Source organism: Falco biarmicus, chromosome 3, assembly GCF_023638135.1.
Source record: "Falco biarmicus isolate bFalBia1 chromosome 3, bFalBia1.pri, whole genome shotgun sequence".
Classification (NCBI taxonomy): domain Eukaryota; kingdom Metazoa; phylum Chordata; class Aves; order Falconiformes; family Falconidae; genus Falco; species Falco biarmicus.
This window is the reverse complement of record NC_079290.1, coordinates 72,423,249-72,440,070: the sequence shown is the minus strand read 5'-3', so window position 1 is coordinate 72,440,070 and position 16,822 is coordinate 72,423,249. Positions and strand designations below refer to the sequence as shown.

Genomic DNA, 16,822 nt, shown 5'->3' with positions numbered 1-16,822 from the left:
CAGGATTCTGTTTTGTAAAAGCAAATACAAATTAAGTAACTGCAACCAAAAGAAATTGTATCTGTAGTTGAAGGTGCCACATTTCTGTCACTTGTGAGAGATTTTAGATGAAAGTGTTGTAAACACAGGAGAGTCCTCTGCTAAGACTCTCTATTAGAGTCTGTTGCAATAAATAATAGATTATCAGAACCCATTAGCAGATTTCAGTAAGAGCTCATTCAAGATAAGTGCAGAAGGGGTCACTGCTTAGGCTGCATTCTTTATGGAGATGTTCAGGAATTATGTTACCTACTGCTATATTTATTTTCAGTAATAGCATGAGCATACACACACTCCGTGATTGTTCCTATTTTAATGTCATTCTCAGAAAGGTCATGCTAGAGATTTTCATAGGGAGGAGGTAATAACTTAATGCCAGCTGTACAAATCTTCCAGCATTCAGGTAGGTTTCTAGAAGAAAAGCTTTCTGGACAAACTGACAGCAGGAAACACAGCAGCAACAGTGCAGAACTAGGATATTAAAAAAAAATCTATCTGTATGCAGATTAGCAGCATTTGAGAGTTTATTACCTCCAACATGGAAACTGGTAATAGCTGAAAACTAGATTATTTGAGGACAATCTAGAAGTGTTATTCTATTCTTCAGTATTTGGCAATCAGTAAGAAAAAGAATGGTAATTTTCCCTTCTGATGTTAACATTTGCAAGAAAAGATATATTTTATTCCATTATTTTTACTTTGGTCTTACTTTGCAGTGTAGCTCTGGAATTTTAGTAGAAGTATTTACTTTTTATTTGAATATAATTTGTATAAGGTGTTTTAGAACGATGCCTCCTAAACTGCAATGGATGCTTTTCAATCATTTTAGAGTCTGAAAACATACTTCTCAGTCATTCCCTAGCATTTGAACGTTTTTTTAATAGACTCCCCAGTTACTATAGTTGTCAATAAAAAATGAAAAATGTAACAGAAACTTGTCTTGTGGAGACACTTCTGCTTTGTGTTTGTAGAGCTTGAAACAATAGCAGCTTGTCGATAGACTTGTTTGCTTCACTTCTGCATTTACTGCATTGCAACTGATATTTCGATTGCCAGTGTTGTTAATGGTTTCACTGCTCATTTAAAACCAAATATATTATGATGGATGAGTAGTCACAAAATTCAGTTGAAATAATGCTCATTTCAGTGCTGTGGGTGAATGAGTTAGAAGGACTTTTACTTTTTTCCCTGATCAGAGGGAAGCCATAAATAAACATCCTGACATCTGGTCTTATCAGAATTACCTTAGTGAAATTTCTGCAGAGAGCAGCAGTAACTGTGAAGTTACCAAAACATAAGTACCATATACTTGAAAAATAATGTTTATTCCGGTTTTAAAATCATTGCAATTTCCATCTGAATTATCAGTGTATTCCTTGGTCGTGTAGTGTATACCACTAAAAATTCAGTGTGTTTGTCCCACATTCGGTGCTATCTAGTCCACAGGTCTGCAAACCAGTTGTCTGAACTTTGTATCAGAACTTAAATTCTCTGGAAACTATGCAAGGCCATGTAAACTCACATTCATTGAATGCACACACAAGGATGTGTAATATTTTGAACACTCAGGATAGAATTCAGTTAAACTGACTGTAAGTGCTCTTAGCTATTATTATAAATTCCCAGAATGTTTTTTAAGCTAATGGATTTGAGGAGGGAAGGAAATAAAAGTATTATGCAAGCAAATTTAGTCATTTAAATCCTGTACTTGTTTTTATCTTGTAAAAGCAGTGAGGTGAACTGCAGTTTGCTTTCCTGAAACACACCTCTTCAGGTCCCAGAAACTCCTGAGTAAAGGCAAATGACAGTTGTATTTGCTTGTTAAATTAGATTATTATTGTTATAGTTTGCTTTTTTAAATTTTAGGGAGGTTAAGTGCATTCTCCAATGGTGAATTCTTTAATTGGTAGTTGAGTTTGCCTGAGCAGGTATTACCTTTTGCATGTTTGAAAAGCACTTACCACCATAGTAAACACTACTGGAGGCCAGTTTCTGCCTTATTTCAGCAATACTCTGTCTCATATATTCCTTGTCCCACTTGCTTCTATGAAATAATTTTAAAGGCGTTATTTTCTTTCAGTTAAAGTTGAATCAAGTGATAGAGACTAAACTCAATGTAGGCTCCAAAGTTATGAACACAGTCAGTCATTCTAGCTACTGAACTGTTTGAGTGCTGTTTTAGCTATGAATACTCATCAGCTTCCTATGTAGATGTTCTGCATTTGGCTACCATAAGGTGGTCCTCTCTTAACTGTGTCTCAATAAATAAGTCTATCAAAGTAACCAAGACGAGGAGCCTAAAAACTGACAGTGTCCTTTGCTGTTTGGCATTATTCACAAAATAGTTTATTTGAATACCAACGCCAGTGAATTATCAAGCACTTTTTAAGAATTCAGACTCCTTTTCCAGAATTGTTTGTAAAGTCAAGCTATATGTGCCTTAAAAGCTGAGGACAGGCAGTCTACATCTAAAAATGCAAAGGGAAGTGAAGGCACTGGTGGTGACTCTGCCCCTGACAGAAGTAAGATATCAGATGGGATGCTGGGTCTGTCAGCTTTCAGACTTGCTTCTGGCATCCTGACTCTAAATGTCAGGCATCCTTATGAAAAGTGCATCTATGGCTTCCATAAGAGACTAAGTTAAAAGTTTTAATGGCTGAGATGTAAAAAGCATCTATACCATCCTGTAGGGCAGTTATTTGATATATGATACATAGACAATGTAGTCCTTGGATAAAATCAAACAGGTTACAGGTAAAGGCAGGGACCACTTTAAAATTTGCTTAGCTGTATGCTGATCTGCAGAAGAACTGTAAGTTTTCACCCATGTATACTTTATAAAGAGTACTGTAGGCTTGATTTTCATATAACATAGAAGTATTTTCTGACACAAAATGTTGCTTAACTTCAAGCAGCAGTGTAAAAAATGGGAATTAATCATATAATATCTCCATTTATCTGGTTTGCTTGTTGCACTAGCTGTAACATTTCTCTTTTTGCTAATGTTTCAGCCCAGTGAAGAGACCAATTGCTTTTTTCTCACTAGCTTCTTCCTAGGCTGAACTTGGAACTTGCTTTTTTAGATCGCAATTCACCTTCTTTGTTATAGTCACAGTGCTCTGTGGACATGATCAGATTTCGAGTAGGTTCCTGCCAGACTGTTTCTCCTGGCTGTGTCAACTGGAGTGCATCCTCCCTCACCATCCTGCCAGCTGGGTTCTTGGGCTTGACAGGCCATGAGGAATTACAGTGCTTTTGTGTATGCAGCTGTGGAAGAACTTTACCCCAGTGGCAAGGCTCTAGCACCTTTTCCCAGCCATCTGGGTTTTGTTCTGCTTTCTTAAGATGGCAATGTTTATGTGCAAGGGTGCTCTTTGTGTTTTTTTCTACTGCCCAACAAACTTTGTTTGCCAGTTTCAGTGAAACCTGACAGAGCAGATACAGCTTTTAAGGATGTAGCACTTCTACAGATTTGATGGAAACAGCCAGCTGTGGGTTCTGGTAGTGTATCCACCAAGAGGAGGGTTGCAGAGTGAGTTTACCCCTCTGTATAAAGACAAACATTATAAATTACATGCTATAGGGGAGCTTCATACTTTATTAGATGCAAAGAATCCAGCCACAAGACAAAAAGTATATAGGAAACCAGCTTGCTCTAATTTCAGTTGCTCACTGATACACCTGCATTGGAATGAAACCACAATCTGAAACAGCAAAATCCTTTACAAAGTGGAATATGTTCTCCTTGTGCAATAGCCATATCACAATTCAGTTAGGTACTTACTGCAGTTCAGTAAGTCTGTGTGTAAACATACAGTCACACTCACCTGTTGCTCATAATACAATGGTGTAGTAATTGTTTGGCTCTAAAGTTTAGCTTGAAAGCCTCTTACTTGTCTTCTCCCAACACAAATGTCTATGACACAAATTGAATCACTGTGGCCTTCAAAGGTAACCAACGACAATGTTCAATAAATAAGAACTTGTATACTAAAGGAGAAGTACTAGACTTCATAATTCCCAAGCTAAAAAGATCTTGCATTAGACTCAATAGAAATAATACTTTGCATACGGGATGCCAATATTTCTAGTAGAATTTTAAAACCTGTTGATCTAGGGCAGCAACCTTTGCCTTTCTTGATGTCTTAATGCCAGTTATGTAGTTACCTCTGCAGTGTTTCCTCTTATGCAACCTTATGATAACTTTACCTTTATTTAAAAATAAACTTCATTCTGGAATCTGGAGTACCAGTATTTAAGGTTTCACACTGAATTGTCCTGGGATGGTAATAAACATGAAATGGAGAAAAAAAACCCTAGAACAAAGTGCCATTTTAGAAGATACAGAAGAGAAAAACAGATCGATGAGACACATCCTATTTGGCCTTCTAGCATTGATGTAGAAATAAAATGTGGAAACTAAGAATGCCCAACTTTATATGAGGACATTGCTATAACAAAAATGTCAATATGCAGGAAAAATTGAGTAGTGCAGTCTGTTGAAGAAAACTTGGAGTCAATTCAGATTAATGAATTAATCATTGCAGTGAGTGAGGCAGAATTAACATGCATTCCAAGTGTGTAAGTATGCTATCGGACACATATTGCTAACCAACAAGTCAGGTCAGCTTTGACTGGTATGTTGAGGGAGTCATAAACATTGCAAAAGCAAAAAATGGCTGTGTAAACTCAACAAATGTGGTGCCCAGACTAACTTATTTAGGAGTGGTGACTGCTTTGTAATTCAACAAATTAGAAAATCCAAAAAGACAGAATTAACCCTTGAATTCATTCTGAATAGCATACAGAATCTGTTCTGAAGCGTTGATATCTGAAGGACTTTTCTGTAACTGCAGACAGATAGTTCTTAGCTTTGACGGCTTTGAAGAAGCAACAACCAAAAAAGGTCAGTGAAGTGGTACTCAGCTTCAGAAAGGGGAGCAACATAAAACTGAGGAAGCTTCTTAAAGAGACACTAAAGATGACACTGTAGAGAGTTAAATCTTTGCAGGTGGCCTAGAGAGTGTTAAGAATATCATATTGGAGAGACAGAGTAAAGGCATGCCATGCAGCAAGTAAGACTTGAAAAAGAGACTCAGCATGATGAAACAGCAGGAAGACATCCTTCAAAAAAACAAAGTTGTATCCAAATGAGGATAGAAAGGTTCATAAAGTCTGGTAAGTTAAATATAGAACACAGTAAAGCAGTCTAAAAAAAAATCTTGCAAAAAGCAAAAAAAAATTAATGATAAATCTTTCTCTAAATATCGGTAGCAAGCAGTTTGCCAGGGAATCTTTGGGGACAGTATTTGATCAGAATATAAGAGCATTACTTGCAGAAAACAAGGCTGTGTAGTATGATTAAATGATTGCTTTGCTGCTTTATTTAGCAAAATTCTTTGTGGAAGAGCTTGTAGAGCTTGCTGTGCTAGAACCCTTCTGATGAACTCACCGAGGAGTGACTGTAGTTGCCAGTAGGAATAGAGAAACTGATCAGAAATATATCAGTGGAAACAGACTATTCTCCCAGACTTTCTAAAGCAATTCAAAGGAGTAATAGTTAAACTACTGACAGCAGTGTGTAATCATTAGCTCAAAACTGCTTTGATATCTGAGTGAAAAATTGCAAATGACTTGCCATGTTTTCAAGATGGAGTGGAAACCTCAAACTTGTAAGTTAATGTCTGTAGCAGTCCAGCTTATAAAAATCATAATCAGGAGTGGAATTAGAAGTCGATATGCTATGTTGAGGAAGAGTTGACATGGCACTTGTGAAGGAACAAGTCATGCAAAAACTCAGTGAAGTCCTTTGAAGAAGCCAGCAGGCATATGAATGGAAGCTGACACAGCATGCTAGGTCTCCGAAAAGGACCCAGCAATTTCTTTCATCAAAGGCTGTCATGGAAATTAAACAGCCATGGAATAAGAGAGAAACTCTCAAATGGATATAAAATTCTTTAGAACAAGGAAACAGAATTAAGAAATAAATAAAAGTTCATTTTCCAGGAAGGAGGGGTGTAGCCTGCAGATTCCTTCAGGACAAGTCCCAGTCTCTGTGCTGGGACCTGTGTTGTTCAGTGGAAGAGGAAGTGAATGATAAGATGACAAAGGTTTAGTAAGTTATTCCAGAAAATGGTCTTTCCTGATGGCAACTGCAGCAGCAAACCTAAGGATTATTATCTTGTTTGCCATGTGAAGTCTTACCGATAAAGAGAAAAATGGGAGCTTAGGTTTTGATTTTAAGTTCAGCTGAAGGAAACCAATAAATAGGCCAGGTAAATTCAGATGTCTTACATCTCTGTGGATAAGACTTAAAACAATTACAACTGCCTAAGTTTTTCATTCAAATAACTAACCCAGAACAAAATCACAATGTTAGCTGACTTGACACAACTCTGTGATGCCCAACAATGTTGAGTATATTCTTGGTGGATGGATGAAAGTGCAACAAGACTGGAAGAAATGTTGTTCCTGGATCTCTGATTGTCTTTTCTGTGAGACTGCTCCTAGTGTAGTACCTGAAGAAATGAATATTCCACAGATATTATTTGGACTGTATGTGAATGCAACTAAATATATGATTCTAGAAGTTACTCACAATCGGAATGCCAGGCCACTGATAAGTGAGAGTTTGTGAACATAACTGAGAAGTGAGATAAAGAAAACTCAGGAAGGAGTTCATATATTAGGTGTGAAAGAAAAGGAAGAGTAAAAGTGACGTGTGGAATCAGAATCCACAATCTCATCAGATTGTAAAGTAGGTATGTTTATTCAGCGGAGGGTGGGGGTGGGGGTGGAGTCGGTGACTCTCACCAAAGCCGTGCGTGCCTGGGGCAACAACTTGCCTCAATTTATGTAATCAAATGTTGCATATACATAAGACTTCCAAATATGCCTATACATATTCATAACCTACTCCCGCTTCATATTAAAATAAGTTCCAAGAAGTCATTTCCATAAATCCCTCCCAGCTGCGCTTGCGTGGTGCCTCTTGGTGGGTGTCATGGGGATGAAAGCTTGGTAGTCTCCCTCACTCTGAAATTTTTACCTTCTCTCTTCACACAGACTCTGGTGTTCATTGGTCCTTGTCCAAACTATAGAGTTGGTTTTAGCTAGTTCTCATCATGAACTGTCCTTCAGGAGGAACTTTAGGCTCCTTGCTTCAGTTAATTTACACAATGATTAGTAAAACAAAGCATTATTTATCAACAATGATCTATGTAATTGTGAGCAATTAGATCTGCTAAAATTTCTTTAACCTCTTCCCTCAAAAGCATGTCCAAAGTGAACATGGTACTGTACCCAAATAGTTAGACTAGTTAACTAAAAGCAGAGGCCACCATATATAAATATTTTCTTTAGGACAGCCTTTTGTCTTGTGAAATAGATTTTTCTTTACATTTTTCAACAAAATATATGTGAAAATTGGGATTAATTGCACAGATGTAGATCGAGTATAATTTTCATAGAAAATTTTACTTAAGCCATAGATTAGTTGCCTACATGCTTTTCCAGGGCTCTTTTATGTTCTTTAATACAATTTTAAAATATATTTTTCATTATTATTTTTTTCTTTAATATTCATCTTCAGTCACGACAATGCTGCTGTAAGAACTGGAAAATACCCTGGCCCAAAATTATATATGGAGAAGGGTGCGTGCGTGTGTTTGCATACACATGATAAAAATATGGGAGTTGCATAGGTCTGGAATTGGTAAAGATGTCTGGTTCAAATTCATGTGCTCAAGTAGATTTACGCAGATTCTTCGCCGTTTTGAAACAATCAGATCACGTTCTTTTCTCTTTCTGCATATGTATATATGCATAAACAGATGTGTTTAGGGAGCGTTGTTTACATTGTGCTGTTGGGCTATTCAGTCAGCTAACAGCTGGCTTAGTGAGAACTTTGTCAAACGTATATTATGAAATGAAGAATATAATTGGCTGAAGTATTTTCTGAGGGTGTTCAGCCTAATGCAGGTCAGATCTTGTTAGTCAATTTGTTCTCTAAATATCATTACACCCATCTGTTTCCCCTACTATTTTTTAAATAAATTTAATTTCTTTCCTTCCAATTTGAAATATTACAGACTGTGGGAGCCAAATGTCTCCTGAAATCTGTAGCCTGCTTTCAAACCCTGCCATTGTAGCTCACAGCAGGCGGCCCGCCAGCAGTAGCTGAAACTGAGAACTCTTACTTGCATCTGCTGGGGCCCACTGGTGGCTGGCAGCCATTCCAGAGAGGAGGAAAATGAATGGCCATTAGAGTCAGCTGTAAACCTTCTGCCGACCCAGAGGATCTAGAGCAGGTCCAAAGAGAGAGTAAATATTAAAGTGCAAAAGCTGCTTTACTTCTCTTTCTCATTTGACAGCAGTTTCCAAGGAAACGGAACAAAACGTGAGAAGTGGGAGCCAGCAGCTGAGATTGACTCAGCTGGTAGCTAGTCCTGCTTCTGTTCCCATGGAAACACGTATCAAATTGGCAAAAATAAAGAAATAGGGCAGGGTCAGTTCCAAAATGGCAGGATGAATGGCTGCTGCTTCAGCTACTTAATAAGATGAAGCTTACTAGTATTTATTCCTCTTCAGTAAGTAATTCCAATTCTGGTTCTGGCTCCATTATTCACTTCCCAATAAATGCTACTTCCCAACCTCAGGAACATAGGAACCACTGTCATTGACAGGGCTTGTAATTTGTCTTGTTCACTGGCTTGTTTGCAACAATGACTGGCACAAATACTTTCAGAGGTGAGTGTTGGAAACATGTAGTGCAGATCTGAGCCTTCATCTGTCATTGATAAATTTTCAGCCATTGTTCATAATGAGTAGTGACTTCAAATGTACGATTGTGTATATCTCATAACTGTTTTATATGCTCACTATTTGAATACTTTTGTTATTCCCATAAATGTCAGTTGGTTTTGACTCTTGCTAACTTTTTACAGTCAAGTGTAACTGCTAACTTGGCACTGTGTGAAGAACTTCCTTTTTCGGTTTTGGAAATGTTGCTTTTCCATCCTATTGAACATATTATTTTTCTTTTAGGGGACAAAAGAGTTGGATCTTCCACATCTATTTTTGCAGTACCATTCATTATACATCTGTGTGTTTACTGTACAACCTTATTTTCCTCTTTTCTCTTCGGTAGACAGTCTCTATCTTATTAAGCTCTTTTTCCTATGACATACAAACTCTAAAGCATCCTTTTCAGTTAGGATGACTAATATTGCATATTTTAGAAGATCTGTGTAATGGTTTTATCTATTATTTATCCTGTTCCTTATATTTAGTGTATTCTTTTTCAGTGTTGTACACCATTAAACAAAATTTTGGACTTTACTGTCAAAGTGATTCCCAGATCACTTCCATGCACTAATTAAGACCCTGAGAAAATGTGTAAGTAGTTCCCCTGGTTTTAGGTGAAAATGGCTTTACAGTTACAGATATCAAATTCTATTTGTCATCATATGGCCCACTCAGTTACTTTCCTCACAGATCTTTAGATTCAATTAACCTCAGCATTTTCATCTGCATATTTTCCTGCTTGTGCTGTTGAGCAACACTGATTTTAGTAGGGAATTACGGTTCTTAGAGTGGAAGTATTACTCTGGAATATAGAAGCATGATACTGTGTTTTTTAAACCTGTAATAGTTGTTACTTGTACTGCTGTTATGTAGTCACATTTCTGGCATGTTGCTACTACCTTGCTAACACTTTGCTGTAGCTCCTCCGTTTCTGAGGACTCAGCTACCATAGGTACCCGACAGGACCCATCCTTTCCACTACATTTGGCAATCCAGATTATTTTTCTTTCTTCCTTTGGGATTTCGAGGTATAATCCCCAGTCCTAAGAGAAACAGACTATTGGACAAAAGGAAATCAGATGGCAGATATCTAGTACCAGTAAAGTCATTACATACATGTGGATTAAAAGCAGCCATTTACCACTTTTGGTAACAACACTACTGAGATTGCTGTGTATAGCATGAGACTACCAGTAAATGATTTAAAACCTAATCACTATCAAAAGCAACAGGCATAGCATCTATCAGTGGTATCTTGCTGGTTCACACAGAAGACACTGTGACAGTTTTGTTCATTTGCTGAGGAGGCTCAGTATGTGTTAGATCCAATCGCACTTCTTCACTTTAAACTTCAAATACATAGGATACATTTGTTCAGATTTATTTCTCTGAAGGCTGAAGCCAGAGCCAAACTTAGCATTGATTTTTATGCTTCCTTATAAGGCTGCAAACAACTACAGAATTGGTTTAGGACAACACTGATGCTTTTTGGCAGTCAGTTCCTGACTGCCAAATAGCAACATACCTGGCTTTAGGATATTTCAGCATTTGTTCAGCAGTGCCACACTTGCAAGAGTTTAGCAGCTCATCTCCTCACATGTTTTCCTTGTTCTTTCAAGGATAAATCTCTGAGAGATCTCTGGACACATTTTTACTTGAACTGCATATTGTGTCAAGATTTGGGGGCATTATAATCCAGACAGGAATATTTTTCACTCTTTTGTCAGTGATTTGAATTGTTCGTAATATCAGAAGCAAGAAAGACAAGGAAACTCTCCCTCCATCAAACACCACAGCCCGATTAAGAAAAACTTCCAGAAGACAGACTCCAGGAATGTATTCATCTTCCTTGTTGCATTATATCCTGGGTAGTCAATGTTCAGCCCTTTCTAGCCCTGTAACATCTCTCTGTTGTTTTGTGGAAGCGAACACCACTGTACAGGGAAAGACAGACTTTAATGCCTATGTCAGGAAGCAGATGCTGATGCAGATTAAATGAAGCATGATGAATTACTGCAAGAATATGCTGAGACTGCAATAGAGACCAATAAAATCCTTCTATCAGACTTCTCTGAAGATAAAAAATTCTATGTTAAAATAGCTATTTAGGATAACAAATCATCTAATGTAATTAATGATTCTTTGGGAGAAGAATACTCCCTTGTTCCTTCAAATGTTTAATAGATGGATACTGAAAAGACACACCTAGGGTATCCTGGTAAGCCTTTAAAACTATATGTCTAGTCATGAGCAATCTTATTGAGAAGGCAAGCCTCAGCTTTTATTAGAAGTAATTATAGTCAGCATCGTTCATCTGGAATGTCGTGACTGGTCTTCTGGCCAAGACCTTGTAGTGAAACGCTTTAATGGCAGCAATGGATTGGTCCTGCTGCGCATGGGGATAAGGAAGCATCTAGTCATCTGCCACAAGATCTTTAGGCAGTGCTTGACCATGAAATAATGCTCTCATCTAAAAGGTGCGCCTTGGCTTTGCACTGAAACCACTTTAGTGCTGCTCAAACTTAATAGATACTGATATACTCAGTGGCAAAGTGCCACATGGAGCGCTCCTGTTTCTAGCATACACAGGGAGACACTCAGTGAACTAGCTAGACAGCACGGGCATACACACAGGTAATAAGCAGGTGGCAGAGTGCTGGAAACTTACCCATGTAAACCAGACTTTATGCTGGTGGGGAGCGGGCCTGAAGAAGAACTTCCATACACAAAGCCATTCACTTTATGTCTATGCACTACAGGTCATTTCACTTACATATTTAGTTCTCCTGGATTTCTCACTGTTGCTAAGATTTCTTACAGGACAGCAGCCATAAGTAATACTATACCATATCTGTACCCAAACCTCGAAGACTCTGTCCCACCCTGGCAAAGCAATGCAGTCCTAGTTGTTTGTACCTTATCATCTGTAAAAAAAAAATCTCAATTCAATATATTTGGACATGAGAATATAGATATTCGGAAAAACTATTTAAAAAACCTGCTAGTCCCAGCACAGGACATTTACTGCAAGTGCCTTAGTCCATTCTGTTCTTGGGTTTCCCATACAGCAGTAAATCAAGACCTTTGTCTGCCTGTATTTTATGTATGTAAAGATTGCTTCACTTTAGAGGGTAAAGTTGTTTCTTCTGTGATAGGCATAGTCAAAAAATTCAAATGTATATTTCATATATAAGTGAGAAAAATCTTTTTGGGGATCTGCCAAACACTAGAATGAGCTTTCCTACAGAAATTGCAGATTATCACAAATCTCCTCACTCCTATAAAAGCAAGGATTGTTTCTGAATTAGCTCTCTCCAGCATTAATATCCAGAAGTATGTGTTTATGCATATGTGTTTTTATTTTAAAACATCCTTCTGTATAGTCTTCTCTCCCTGGAGAAAAGAGAAGAAACACGTAATAGCTGTTAACCACATTGTTAATGGGACCAATATGCATTAGCAGTGCTTCAGTGACAGATATATATTCTTAAAAGCTATAAAACTGGGGGCTTTTTGCTTTATAATGGCCTGAGTCACCCTACAGTCAACTTTCCAAACTGTCTTTGTTCTTAGACCTCCAGCAGCTGCATGTGTACTCTGGGAAGTGCATGCCTTCTACTCCCTCTTGTAAGGCTTTCTCCTGCCTGTGTCCATGAACTCTCATGCTTACCAAATCTTACATCATGCTCACTCTCACTACCATAATCTGCAGGTCATTGATAAAACTGATTGTGTGAAAGGACAGCAAACTCGTGGTTTGGGTCAGCACAGTTTTGGATCAGTACCTACAGGTGAGCAGCTATTAAAGACTGGCATGACCTGACTGCAGGTGGCCATGGTTTAGGTACTTCCAGGCTGGTGTTAACATGCTTGTGGACAAGCTTCCCAGTAAGACCTGATTTAATGGTTTATGGTAAGAATTGAATACAGATGTTTACTAACTTAATTATGTGGAAGTGGTGGAGCCAGCTCCTAGTGAATGAGGGTGGGATGGGGCCTAGGGTGAAGGTCTTGCAGAATTTGGGAAGGTGATACTGGCCAATGTAACTGAGAGTCAGAGATGTGGAGGGGACCCGGGAAAGTGCTGCTGACACTGATTGTATGCAAAAGAGATGTGGAAATAGTACCTCATAATGGGAGAGACCAACTCCTCACAGCTGTAGCTGCCTGGCAGCCCTCCCTGTCTTGTCTTTTTTTGATGGTAGTCTACACAGCACACGTTGTCTCCTCTTTGTGTAAGCTAAGTAGGCAGCAAGAGTACTGCATTTCAAGAGTGCTTCTATGACCTGTAGCAGCTGCCTACCTGTCCTGCACCACTGCTTGTGAAGCCTGTGTCTAAGTCCATCTAAGTCTATCCCTGTGTGAGGGCAGTCATCTCACAGTTTGTATAGGTGCTTCTTTGTATTCCTAGACATTGTTCTCATACCATATCCCTTACAGCCTTTAAAATATAGGAGCAGTGCTTACTACCCTTCAGCCCTCTGGTTTAAAAGCAATTTGCATGAAAAGACTTTTTTTTGTCAGTTTTTGTCAAACTACATTTTTTATTAGCTTATTAAACAACAGTATTATCTCTGGGCATACGTCATATAATGAATACTTAATGTATCATTTTATTTAAAATCTTCTGAATCTTGGTGGAGTAGTTAATTTCTGTTACTTGAAAAGAATGTTCAGGTGTAGAAATTTTGTCAACAGGTTCTTCACCAGAAAATGCTGAAATTTACTTCTTTTCTCATCTTTACCTCTCACCTAAGTCCAGCAATGTCATGGATCCAATTTTCTGATTTTCAGGTACATTTAAAGAAACTCAATGTTGTCTTTTAGCTGTTTGTCTCTAAAACCTGTATTAGAAATCCTATTTTTTCCTCATATCATTTCTACTCTAATGTAAAACTTTTTTGTAGCAAGTTCCTTACTATGATTATAAGAGACTCCTTGTTATCTCAAATAACACTTTGGTTTTAAGTGCCATGGTGTACTGATTTCTTTAATATTGTCATTTTATTCAACAGTTTCCATTCACTCAGAGATATTTTTATTGCTTTCTCACGCAGCATCTGACCCAAGAATGTTAGAGATCAGAGAATCTTTCTAAGCAGTTGATCATTCTTTTATTACTATGGCTACATCAGGTTAGGGTTTATGAGGCTAGAGTACTCATTTTATGGAAATGCCCTTCTTACAATTTAAGATCATTATGCCTGCTTTTTTCATTAACAAATAAAATATTGTGTAATTCTTGGCAGTGTGGAATAATCTTTTTTGATGTGTGTTACAGAATTAGATACTAGAAAAGACACATATTTTTGAAAAAATGCTTCTCTAAATTTTATTTCAGTATGTTGTATATAGATATACATATATCTGTATGAATGAATGTATGTATTATTTGTACATATATACATATATATTTAATGACTGTTGATGTTTCAGTTCTGGTATCTGGTCAGGAATAACTCTGATGGCCACATGTCCACTTAAATAAGTCCTTTTTTTTTTTTTTTTTTTCCATTTTCTATAACTTGATGTACACCTATTTTTCCAAGAGGCAGAGAACAGGGAGTCTGTTTTGCTTTCTGACCATCTTGAATGTGTGGGCTTCTAGCTCATGGAAGTTTCAAGAATCTCTTATGGAATGGTAGAGGACCTAAACATCATTGAAACAACTCATGGTTCTGATTGTGGTAGGTGAAAAGCTGGATATCTGCCCTGTTACATATTTCTGTGTGCAGGTTACATCTCTGCAGAAAAGGAATCTTGATCTTACAGCTTTGATTAGTCCTCTCTCAGTTTGTGGGACTGTTGAAAATAAAAGTGGAACAGAACACCTACATCATAAATCTATAGGGCTAATAATAGATAGTAATTTACTATGGAATTTTCTATTTGGAATAATACTGTTGAGCTAGCACGTAACTTTGTGCAGCAGATGAAAGCAAAATGAAAATTCCTTGCTCCCAACGTCAAGGTGTTCTTCAGACTTGTTATATAGGTTGAAGGCATATATCTTTAATGATTTCATTGGGTCTAATCTTACAATAATGCTGTGAGCAACGTTTTGAGACAAAGTGTTTTTCATACTCTTCATTTGCATATACTAATATAGAAGAAAAACCAGCCAGTTAAAGCACTGTGGAGGCACATTCAGGATGGAAATGTGTGTGTGATGGCAGATCATCAAACAAGATTATAAGAAATGGCATTACAAAGGAACTAGACTGGAGCAAGATGGAAAAGATCACTTCAGGAACAAAGGTGTAATAATTTGGGTATTTTTCCTAATTTGACAGTGTTTGGGTTTTTTTAATAAATTCATAAAATTTTAATTAATCTGAAATGAGAGTAATATCAGAAATTATCAAAGTAATTATTTCAGCTGCTGAAATTATGAACTTTGACAAGTAATTTCCACAAGTCACTGTGACACTGATTTCATAAATTGAAATCACAAGCAAGATTCCCGTTTTCAGTGAAAACTGAATAAAAGGTAGAACTGAATGTAAATAAATTCCTGGTCATGGTGACATCTTGATACAATAGGACATAGTTATAAGAAAATGTCATCTTGATGCTCAGTAGGAGTCAAAAGGCAAACCAAGTGTAAGGAATTCTAATAAGTAGAAAACAAAACATAAAGCAATACTATGCCAGTTTATAAATCCAGTTATACCTCACTGTATACAGCTCCAGCACACTTCCCTACCTTCGATGGAAAACATACAGAGCTATGCAGATGATTGAGAAGTGTGGAATAGCCTCCATCCAAGGAACAGACTGGGGTAGACTGCTGACTGGAAGAGAGATGGATGAGGACAGGGAAGTATAAAATCTTCAGTGGTGTAGAAAATGTGAATAGAAATGATCACACCTAGTCTATTCAAATACAAGAACTAAGGAGCATGAAGTGGAACTAGTATGCAGTGGAAAAGGCCAGTTGCATCACGACCCCCAGGGCTTTTTCTGCAAAGCTGCTTTCCAGCCAAACACTACCCAGCCTGTATGGGTTGGGTATCTTTGGTTCTTCCTTTCCCGGAGCAGGACTTGACATTTCCCTTTGCTCAGCTCAGGAGATTCCTGTCAGTCCAGATCTCCAGCCTCTCAACAACCCACTGAAGAACAACACAACCATCTGGTGTATCAATGCCTCCTCCTACCTCTGTATTGTCTGAAAACTGGCTGAGGAAGCACTCTGTCCTCTCATTGACATCATTAACAAGCAGTATTGGGCACAGTGTTGATCCCTAGGATAAACCCCTCGTGACTGGACTCGAGTTGAACATCATGCTGCTGGGTATCATGTCCCCTGAATCTTGCAGTTCAGTCAGTTTTCAGTCCCCCTCAGGGACCACTTGTCTAATCCCTACTTCATCTCTTTGTCTCCGAGAATGTTATGGGAGAGTGTTGAAAAGCCTTGCTCAAGTGAAGATAAACAGGGCCCACTGCTCTCCCCTCATCTACCAAGCTAGGCATTTTGTCATAGGTTATCAGATTGGTAGGACTTCCCCTTTATAAATCCTTGCTGACTACTTCAAATTGCTTTCTTGTCCTTAATGTGTTTGGAAACAGTTCCCAGTGGGATTCCCTTCATCACTGTCACAAGGATTAAGGTGAGATTGGCTGGCCTGTAGTTCCCTAGATCCTTCTGCTTGCCCATATCAATGGTAACAGTGATCTTTGGATTTTCCGGTCCTCTGTAACCTCCCCCAGTCACCATTGACCTTCCAAAGATAATCAAAAGTGGTCTTACAATGACATCAGCCAGCTCCCTTAGTCCTGACATGGATGCATTCAGTTGGATCCCACAGATTTGTGTACGTCCACTTGATTTAAATGTTCCCTAACTTGATTGTACTAACTGAGCATAAAACTTCATTGCTCCAGACCTTCCCACTCTTTCAGGGCCTGTGATTCCTCAGGGTAAATTTTAACAGTAAAGTCTGAGGTGAAGAAGGCATTGGGTACCTCATATTTTTCC

General features: G+C 38.0%; 1 protein-coding gene across 2 annotated transcripts in view; it reads left to right on the top strand.

The window, feature by feature from the left end:
* Nucleotides 1-16,822, top strand: part of GABBR2 (gamma-aminobutyric acid type B receptor subunit 2) — a 487,663-nt gene that overhangs the window by 346,177 nt on the left and 124,664 nt on the right. The window lies entirely within an intron of this gene.